This window comes from Echinops telfairi, unplaced genomic scaffold, assembly GCF_000313985.2.
Source record: "Echinops telfairi isolate 266 unplaced genomic scaffold, ASM31398v2 ScPeMD7_9;HRSCAF=40, whole genome shotgun sequence".
NCBI lineage: Eukaryota > Metazoa > Chordata > Mammalia > Afrosoricida > Tenrecidae > Echinops > Echinops telfairi.
Genome location: NW_022103906.1, coordinates 93,302,100 through 93,313,328, shown reverse-complemented (window position 1 = coordinate 93,313,328; position 11,229 = coordinate 93,302,100). Strand labels below are relative to the sequence as shown.

At 38.6% G+C, this 11,229-nt stretch overlaps 2 pseudogenes; one reads left to right on the top strand and one right to left on the bottom strand.

The window, feature by feature from the left end:
* Window positions 1-4,161: 4,161 nt before the first annotated feature.
* On the bottom strand, window positions 4,162-4,849 carry LOC101657549 (annotated as a pseudogene).
* Window positions 4,850-9,786: 4,937 nt separating this feature from the next.
* LOC115868418 lies at window positions 9,787-9,940 on the top strand (annotated as a pseudogene).
* Window positions 9,941-11,229: the final 1,289 nt, after the last annotated feature.

Below are 11,229 nucleotides of genomic sequence, written 5' to 3'. Positions count from 1 at the left end.
TCCGTGCCACCAACCCAGTCTCTCCCCACCCTGTTTCTCCCTCCACCCATGCCCCCTCCCCCTCTTCATGTCGGACTCTCATGTACCTCCCCAGACATGGGCTGTCACCCCTCTGATCGTCCACGCCACCTCATGGGAAGAACTGGAAGGAATCATGCTAAGCGAGGTAAGCCAAAAGCAAAAGGACAGGTATAATATGAGTCCCCTGAGGTAAGTACAATCAGCATAACGGGAGTGGAGGAGTAGGCATCTGTCTTGTGGTGGAATGGTCGAGGCGTGGTTTAGCTAACTCTTTTTGTCATTATATTCCAAACTTACTCATTATATATCCAACCAAGAATATATATATTGGAAAAATAATGTCGAATTCAGGAAGTGGTATACACATTAGGGGGATAAAAATGAATAAGGCAAGACTCCCACCATTTAAAATTCACATACTTAACAACTAAGTATGGCTTCAAAAAGTTAAGAATATTTTTCTCCTCTCTATTCACTCTGAAATTAAATTATAACTGTATTTTAAATATTAGTTCTTTTATAAGTAGGAATATGAATACAATTTATTCATAATTTATTTGGAATATTGGTTCCCATATAAGTAATGATAATACTAAGATCAGGTATCATCAAAATTGAGACAAACATCACAAATCCTATATTGTATACTACACCAAAATTTACATAATTAAAGAAGTGAAGGAAATCCATTGAAAATTTATATCCTTCAATATTTATCTGGATAAATGTGTTAAAAGTATTCTACTAAGGTTACATATGCATTTCAATAACTTGCAAAATAAATAAATATGACAAATTTATAATTAGATGGTTAATTTACATATGGACTCTGTTATTAAAAACCGTAAGACTCGGAGTCTTTATGAGATTATGAGACTTATTTTGTTCTCGGTTTCTTGATCCGTCCATGGAGAGTAATAACACACATTTCAATGAATTATTTAGCAGTTTGAAAAAATACATGTTAACAGACTAAATTTGGATACACATATTCATTGATACACATAATAATATCAGGTGACATTAACTAGAAATCTTTAAAAGTTTATCTACTCATGTGGAAACCTTTTTGGAGCACAAAGAATATCATGATATAGCTGCCCCTGGAAAATGGATCAATCCCAAGTCGCTGGAGCATGTATATTTCCAAGTTATGGGACGTGTTCTTACATGTTCATTCCATGTACACTTGTTATTGTCTGGTGCTGTCAATGAGGTTTTATGTCTAGTCCATAGTTGTCCCGTAGGGTTTTCTTGGCTGTCTTCTTCCAGGGCCAGGTGACCAGGTGACCAGGTGGTTCGGTCACAGGTGTCTTAACAAACTCTAACTGCCAAGCTTTCAGGGATTGTTCCTCTTCCTCTGAAATCATCCGTCTTGTGAGAAGTCATGAATCTGTTTATTCAGAATTTATAAAACACCAGTAACAATTCATTTATATCTTTATTCATGTGATCAGAATGCTTATTTTGTGTGAACTATTGCCAAATTAACCATTTGCCTATCATTTTATTCATGCTGTGATGGCTTGAAGGTTACTGTCATGTTGTAAGTGAGGTAGGAATAAACTCTCCACCGAAACCTGATAGCTGGTAATGGAGCCCTGTCAGACAGAGAGCTGAAGATGAGTCCCCGACGTGGGAAGACACTCAAAATAGGACCGAGGAAGAACTTCTTCATAGGGGAGAGCTTATTTGTTGTTTGTTTGTTTGTTTTGGAGGGGTTCTATTGACGTTTATGTATCATATACAGGATCAAGTCATGACAAGGCAAACTATCTATGCACATGAACTACTGAAATTTAAGTAGACTCCAAATATTTCACACATCCCTATTTTATTGAATTCACATAATAGCTATATAAGATAAACAGTGTAAATATTGAGACAATTCCATTGATCGAAATAATAAAGATCTCAAAGACTGCTTTTGTGTCTTGTGCTTTATTAAAACCCAGTGTTGATATCTTGTACCAAGTTAAGGGTTCTCATTAAGAAAAAAAGAGAAAAAGAAAGAAGAAACCAGAAGTTGTTGCCTCCTAATTTTATTCTTATTCATATGAGACTATAAATTGTCAATTATAAAATCATACATATTTTAATACTTGTCATTTCAAATAGCCAGCATCATATCTCCTCACCCATTATTGCATATAATTGAGAATTGACAGAGAAGAAAAGCTTATTTTGAACAATTTCCTGATTCTAAAGGGCTTCTTTCACTTACAATTTTCTGCTTGTTGCTTGAGCTAAAGAATAATAAATGCTTGATTACTTGTTTAGGTGGTTTTTTTTTTTCATTTATTTTCTTTCCCTTTATAGCTACAAGTATTGTCTGTTTCTAAAAAACAGGGCAATTTGTACATCACATTTTGCAAAAGATGAGATCTATTACCTCGTTTACCTGGAGTGCATGCCTTCATACATAATCTTTATCTCACAATCTTTCTTCTGTCTTACCCACTTCAATTATCTCTCTCCCCTTCTTATTGTTGGCGTGTATTGCCTGAATTACTGGGCCATGAAATCTTCTTGTTCCTATAACTCAATTTCTGACACTTCCAAATCTTCCTTCTGCGAGATATCAGAAAGAAGTACTTCATTTCTGTACTGAATTAATGAGATGTATGGCTTTAATTGCAACCTTTTTAAGTAATTGAAATGCATATGGTAGAAGTAAGGTTTGAATGTGCTGCTGGAAGCATTCAAGGATTTTACATTTTAAATTTTTAATTTTTTTACTATTATTGGATTATTCAAATATACCATATAGACTTGTATATGAGCCAAATTTTTCAGTACATATTTTTCTGCTAAAACATCAGAATACCTTTATTCATAAACAAAATATCAAAATGGGAAGCTTTATTTTTTAGCCATCTACATCCAGGTTTATATACATGTGCAGTGTTTCCCCCTTTCCAACCCTTCCCCCAAGACTTCTGCCCTTTTTGATTGACACCACACCAAAGCAGTTTGGACATCCTCAAGGGACTCAAATTGGGTTCTGTTCTTTCAGATTGGGAAACAAGCAAAAAAGAAATCCGAGGAAGAACAGGGCCATAGGGTAGATGGGTAAGGGACGCAATTCTAATCGGACAGACCCTGAGACCCTCGAAATATGAGCAGGTGCACTGATGATGCAAAACACTCCTGGACACAACTTTCTTGGCCCTTTCTTCACCAACGCAGGTTTCATTTTTCTATCAGATCGTCCTCATAGCTCCCTATGATCACTTTGTGCCAAGAAAATCTGTCAAGGCTACTCTGTGCAATCCCGAAAAGAAGTCACCTTTACCTGCTGAGCCAACCTGTCTTCAATGTAACTAGCCCAGCAAGTCCCCTGAGAAGCCACTATTTTGTTGTGACTTTGCTTTCAGGAGCCATTTGGTAAATCCAAGAGTCATCCCGGTTACAATTTGTTCCATGAAATCGTCTTCATTAGCTTCCATCTAGTTTGAAAGACTGATGGAGCTTTGATCAGCTCTGTGACCTGGCTACTCCATATGGCTGACAGCTTGCGCAGCCCTGATGGCCATGGGAAATGGACAAGGCTGAGCCGTGTGAGCTCCCAACCTCAGTAGCTATTGCCAATATCCGTGGTAATTCTAGGATCTTCTTCCCACCGCCTTTGGACTGCAGCCGCGGTGTCTTTCTTAATTGAGGTTAACAGTCTTCTCTTGGCTCAGCTTCGAGGTCTTCTTGACCTTCTTTAAAGGTTGAGATTTTGATCCATCTAAAATTGTTTGATGTGGAGTGGCATTCCCGTGAACTTGATGTAAAGCTTCAATGATTTGGGAAGATGACCACTCGAGTTTTGTGAAAAATTTGATATTAGCCCTCATCTCAAGATTGCTTTTTACCATGGTGCAATAAGTATGTTTTTTTTCATCTTTTCTTTTTGAGGGTGCCCTAAAGAGACTAGGGGTATTGGTGAGCAGACTTGTCTGCTGTCACCCACTGACTGTGCTGACACGTTTAAACACGTCTGCATAACCGAACTACAACTCAAGGAGTATCACTTCTTGACTCACCTTCTGAGGTACGAGCTCTGAGGTTTTACACTTGCAACAAGGGACAAAAGGGGAATTCCCTACTCATTGCAAGGAAACCCTCACTTAAGCGTCAGTGAGGCACAAGCACTTAAGACCCATCGCCCTTCAGCTGGTCATCCTTAGCCAGACCAAGCTCTGTAAGGAACTGGCCTGTGCGCTTGCGCTGCTCACCCTGGAGCTGAATCACTTCTCCATCTTCTGCGCGCTCAAGCACAGTTGCATTGCAGGCCAATTTCTTCTGAAAGGCTTTCACTAGTTTCTTTTTGTCGTCATCATCGGCGATCCCTTGGACAGTAAGTAGTAAGGGTCTTCCTGACATTGCACTGTTGAATTCTTTTTTTTTTTTTTTCGTATATAAAGGAGAGCTTTATATACAAGAGCAGTTGAATATTGAGAAAACATCCCAGCCCAATCCAGAACAAGTCAATAAATCCAATATTAGCCCATATGTCCAATACCAGTCTATAAAGTCCTCTTCAGACTCAAGAAACACATGCAATGATGCTGAATGCAGGATGATCACAAGTCAGTCAGTGGGTGGAAAGTCTTGCGGATCCAGTGGCGGTAGAGGCATCTGAGCACAGGCAAGGGTCTCCACTTGGTCCCTCAGCTCCACGGCTCTAGTGTAGCTCCATGTGTCTTATCAGCAAGCATGTCTCAAAGGGAGTGAGAATTCTTATATGGATCTAATCCTCGGTCCCCGTGGGAAGCAGGTCATCACCCTTCCTGGCATCAGCAAAGGGGTTGAAGGGCTGGAGGTTCTGGATAGCGGACATACGATTGGATTCCCTTTTCTCTGGGACGCGGCCTGAAGGAGAAGGCGGCCACAGAGGACTGAGCATCTGGTAGCAAGGGGTTTCGAAGAGGCAAAAGGAGGAGGATGCACAAGAGTCCAGGGCAGCTCAGTGACGGGGGGACTTCAGCACATTTTTTAATACAGTTTTTGTGGTACAATTAGGTGCCTCGGCTGATATTCGTGTCGACTTATGCTCAAGTGTATACGGTATACAAATATACTGAATCCTGTTGCACAAACAATTAAGATGGAAAAATAATTTTATTGTTCACTGATTTTTGTGGCTTTCTGCCATGGTTATAGTAATTTGTGATTACAATTCACCAAAGACGAGGGTGGAAAACTATCTGAATATTACTATATTTCTTGGGTTGGGTGACCTTTGTTCCTCAAAGTGACGTCTTTGCCCTTGAGAACTTTTAAAATGTCTTTGCAGCAGATTTGCCCAATGAAATGCATTTGTTTGTTCTCTTCACTGCTGTTTCTGTGACCACTGACTGTGCAGCCACACAAGACAAAATCCTTGATAACGACAGTCTTTTCTCGGGTTATCATGATGCTACCTTTGGTCCATTTTCACGGATTTTGGATTTCTCTATATTTGTTTGGAAGCCATATGGCAGGGTGAGATTCTTGACCTTCATCAGCAAGTGCTTCTGAAGCATCTCTTGTAGCAAGCCCAGTTGTGTCATCTTCATACCAACATTGTTAACAGACCATCCTTCAAAGGTGATGCTGTTTTCTTCCTCAGACCATCCAGCTTCTCTGGTTATTTGCTCAGGATACCTATTGGATAAAAATGGTGTGAGCATACCAGCCTGATACTCACCGTCCTGATTTTAAACTATGCAGTATCCCCTTGTTCTGTCCAAAGATTTCCTCTTGGTTCATGTACAAGTTTCCCTTGAGCACAATGAAATGTTCTGAAATTCCTATTCTTAAAAATGCTCTCTATAATTAAGACCAATATGGCCGACTACCTTGGCAGTCGGAAAGATACAAGTAAATATTTTTCTGGTAGTCTCTGTTTTCAGCCAAGATCCATCTGACTTCTGGAAGGATATCCTTTGTTCTAAGAACTTCTGTCAACTTCCTGGCTTTACCCCAACCAAATCATTATGGTTCAATCTACATTGAGAAGGTGGCTGTAACTCAGTTATACTTTGAATACCTTCCAACTTAAGGGCTCATCTTTCACCCTTTGCCTTATAATGGTCTGCTGTTTCATGAGCGATTCAGTATCCGGCAAGTTTATACTGCTGTTCATAAGGGTTGCATTGACTAATATGTCAGGAGTGGACACCCTACTCCTTCTTTTTAGTCTGTTCTTACTCTGGAAACTCTGATGAAATGTGTTCCCTTTGGATAACCATGCCAGTATTTGAAATACCAGAGATGCAACTTCCAGAATCATAGCAAAACACGTAAGTGATGCATTAAGAATATAATAGCCTTCTGGAAAAGTTTGAAATGAAATATGAATTACCAGATTTGAAATAGAGAAATCATGTGAGAAGATGCTGTGGAAGAATGGTACTAATAGACTTGTTCACCATCACTTATCTATAGGCTTGTCCTACTGTGGTGGCATGTGTGTTTTGTGTGTTTCCCCAACATTTTACTGACCTGTGATATCAAGATCATTGTTAGCACCGTTAAGTAAAATTTAGCTGAGGATCATCCAACATCAGCTGCAGGAATACATTGATAGGGGTTCAGGCCGATTCAGAAAAGGAAATAAAGCAAGGGTTATCATGGACTCAGTGAATCTTGGCTCAAAGTAGAGACTGCCCGAAAGATGCTGTCTTGTGTTTTATTGACTATGCGAAGGCATTGTATTGTGTGGATCATAACAAACTATGGATAATCTTGAGGATAACTGGAATTCCAAAACATTTCACTGTGGCTCTGTGAAAATTGTACGTGGATCAGGAGGCAGTTGTATGAGCCGAACTAAGGAATACTGCATGGTTTAAAATCAGAACAGGTGTGTGTCAGGGTTGTATCTTTTCACTATAGTATTCAATTCTTCTGCTGAGCAAATAATCAAAGAAGCTGCATTATATAAAAAAGAATGTGGCATCAGATTTGGAAGAAGGTTGTGATAGGTAGGTTTATTGTGCCAACCTGTCCAATAGGAACATGTGAGATTAATATAGTCAGAGCTTGCTTGGAGAGCAAAGAGATAAATGGCTCAGCAAACCCCGCCCCTCTCTTTCTTGCTATATGGTGATTGGACCAGCCTGCGGCTACTCTAGCTAGTTCTCTGTCACAACTTGTGAGCCACACTACCTGTGGGACAGCCAACCCATGGATCATGTAGCTAGACCTTGAGATCATGTAGGTTCCTTTGAGACCTGCTTTGCAACACTGCTGGTGTATACATCGCTCGAGCTTAAGGCTCTCAGATTCTTTTGGGTTCCATCTCGTGAGTTTGATATCCCATGTGGGCCTGCTTTGCTAAGCTCCTGAGCTACTGACTGTTGGTGACCCACCCTGCTATTTGCTGCCTGTGGCCACAATGCCTGCATTGTCCTAGAGAAGACTCAGCTGTCTGCTTCCTTGATCTTGGACCCAGCAGCCCTCGTGAGTTGAAGGACTTCCAGTATATTAACTGTTCCACAGAAGTGTGTTAAACTGAGCCCTCTGTACTGCTGTGTGAACTAATTAGCTGTTATATTCCTTCATGCTGTATATATATAAATATATATATTTATATAAAATCACAATTGTCCTGGTTTTGTTTATCTAGAGAACCCTGTCTAACACAGGCTTTTTAACAACCTGTAATACAAAGATAACATAGCATTGTTTGCTGAAAGTGAGGAGAACTGGAAATACTTGTTGATAACAATTAAAGATTGCAATCTTCAGTGGAGATCACACTTCAATGTAAAGACCAAAATCATTACAACTGTACTAATATGTAAAATGATAAATAGAAAAAAGGTTGAAGTCAAGGATTTTGTTTTGCTTCAATCCACCAAGGAAGTAAAATGGAATGCTCAAACTGGCATGCATCGTGTGGTAGAGATGGGGAGGTGCGGGTTCACAAACACATTAACTTTGAAGATTAAGCTTTAGTGTCTGTCGCTTTTGCTTACCTCTCTCAAAGTTCTTCATGTTATCTCCCAGAGACAGAGACTCAGCAGAGTCCAGACTATTTTCTGACAGCTAGTGGGCCGTGCTACCCTGGTTATGAACATCTATTTCTGAGATTCTCAACCAAGGGACAATTTTTTTCTAAGAAGTGATATTTGACAATGCCGGAAGACATGTTCTATTGTCTCGATGGTTGATCATGCACTACTGACAGGTAGTGATACAAGGATCTGCCACACATGCTACCCTCCACAACAGAGAATCAGTGATATGGTCCAGTTAATACAGAAGGGTTGGGTCAGTGGGATACCAGAACTTTTTCAAAACTGAATCAATTAACCAGAATTTATCTTTGAGTCTGACCATGACCATGTGAACAAGCCTGCTCAGCTCTGGAGAGAAGGAAAATAGGAAAATGAGATTAGCACCTGGGACGGAAGAGAGGCTGCCTCAGGGGACCACAACTGCTATCCTTCCATGCTGGAGGTTGTAAACCTATAGAAGCCAATTTAGAATTTGGTTCTAAATTTATTTGTTAATCAATTTATATTTCAAGTGATATGTCCCAATTTACACGATACTTCTTTTAATTCCATTTGCTTCATATTCTCCCTTCATTCCTTGTTTGGTTTGCACAATGATAATTAAAAACCAAGAAAATAAGTTTCAGGGACAAACAATTTTTATGAGTTATTTTTGACTAGGAAATTCACTGCTAGTTAAGCTCTCCTAATCTCCACTTTACCCTTGCATATTAATTCAGCTTAATCATTCATTTAATTCTTAATTTTTATTGCAACAAGGTCTATTTTGCTTTGGAGTGATTTTAGAAGATCAACAAATGTGTGAACCCCCAAAGTGGGTGAACATTACCTATTATTGAATAATAATAATTATTTTAAGTTTATTAGAAAATAATCTATTTCTATGTTCACTTTGAGAATTTATTAGGTTTATGAATTTTCAAAGAATTGAGCAGGCTTATATGCAAGATTTTCTGAGGAATTATAACTCATGTTTCATTAAATGTATGTCTGGAATTAGTGTTTTAGAAGGAGAGAATAGGCTTTTAAAAATTGAAACATAGTAATATAATTGAGAGCCAAAAATAAAGTAGTAAAAGGGAATGAATGGAAATGCATTAATGTTTCAAAAATTAACTTAAAAGCATAAAGTAATAGGAATAAGTTTCTTTCTTACACACCAAGAGGCATAGTTTTGTGAGATAAACTATAGTCTTGTTGACCAAGAAATCCATAACATCTTAGGATATAAATGCTGCAGCAAAAGTAAGTGAAATAAGAACAAAAGCAAGTGAACAGCGAACCAGCAGAGGAATCCCAGGAAGCCACAAAGTGTCACTATTGTGAAGTCGTCATAAATATGCTTATTATAACACCCTACCAAAAATATTTTAAATATAATGAGAAATCATTCATATTTCTCTATTTTTATGATGAATCAATAAGGCCACTGAATTAATAATTTTTAAAAAGATGACGTATTATTATGATGAGTTTTATTTTCTTGTAGCATTGAACTTAGTATTTCTCTTTACGATTATGCCATCAGGGCACTCAGTGCAGATTCGAATGAGAAATAATAACTTTGAATCTAATTCTATGTCACTAATTTCTGGTTAAGGCCAGATAAAGAACACTTTTGGATGCTCAGTGGGTCATTTCTTTGTCTACTGGTATGTGTTCATTTAGAGACAAAAATCACTACAGGAAAATGACATGGTATTGGTGTGTGTGTGTGTGTGTGTGTGTGTGTGTGTGTGTGTGTGTGTGTGTGTTTGTATTATTGTTTTAGATTCCTCTCAGTAGATTAAGACACTACTAACCTTTTCCCAGAGTGAGGCTTATCCATTGCACTCCGGATGTGCTGATCCCTGTGATTTCCCCAAAGGTGGGAAACTCAACTACATCATTTGTGGTGGGGGGGACTGCGTTCACGCTCTCCCCTGAAAAAAAAAAAGACAGAAAAGAAACTGTACTACCCAACCCTGGTATCCTCCTTCAGGGACTGCACCTTTCACAAAGCATTGCCCACAGACAGGGGACAAGATTTGGTGTCATTCTTGCTTCTGAGGTGCCTTCCAGACATATTATGTGTACATCTATAAATATATTTTTATTCCAAGTGTTTATATTAAAAAAACACAATAATCTACAGACCCATAATAATAAAAAATAGTTTTCCATAACTAAACTTGATGTAATTCTTGGAAATGATTATCCATAAATTATACTTTATAAAACGTTCTATGTAAACAGAAAAATGTCCATTTATACTTCTAAGTTTATAGAGCATTGCTAAAAGCTATTGCTTAAATAACCATCTAATAATGAAAAAAACCAGAAAATGAATGCATAAAAAATCATCCTCACAGTCTTCACCCTGCTCATTTTTTCTAGTAAAGATCACCATCTCAGACAAATGTCTCCCGGCTTAGTTAAAGACTGGATGAGAGTTATCACGGTGACTGTTTTAAGTGATTCTTATAGATTTTATTTAAATACACATTGTGTGAATATTTACTCAGCATCTGTCTGCCTCTGCTAGATAATGCTTCCAAGAGTGAAGACTATTTCTGTTTGATCACAGTGTTGGATGTATAAAAGTAGCTTGACGTAGCTGGAAGTGGAGTTTGTTATTCACGTAGGAGTTGAATTTGACTCAGAAATCTCGTGTGACGTAGGAGAGCTGCCGCATAAAGGTTTATGTGACTGTAAGCTGCATGAAAGTAGATCACCATGTTTCTCCACTTGGAGTTACTGGGTGCTTCTGAACTTCCAACCTTTAGGTTAACAGTTGAAAGATTAGACACTAAGTATCCAGGGATCCTAGGCCTGATGTATATGGATGGTACAGGTCTAGCTTTATTTCTGAGAAGGTACACAGTGTGTGCCATGGCATATACTGAGATCTCCTGTCCATGTTGGTCCAAGGGTTAAATAATCTCACTTTCTAAATTACTTCAGAGGCTACAATGTGGAGAGAAGGATTTATTATCTACTTCCCCAGGCTCTCTTCTTACTAATAAGGAAGCATTATATGTAAATATAAAGTGATGGTGTGTTTACAGCCAAACCTCTCTTGACTAAAACTGGCTGACAAGAGAGGCTCTGAGACTGTGTTCGCACCAGCTTCTGTGTGTTCCCATTCTAAATGTATCTCCCTCGGGTTCCGCAGGCTTTATCTTGCTAAATGTTAGACGATTATGCTAATTAATAAGCAAGGGAAGACAGCTGA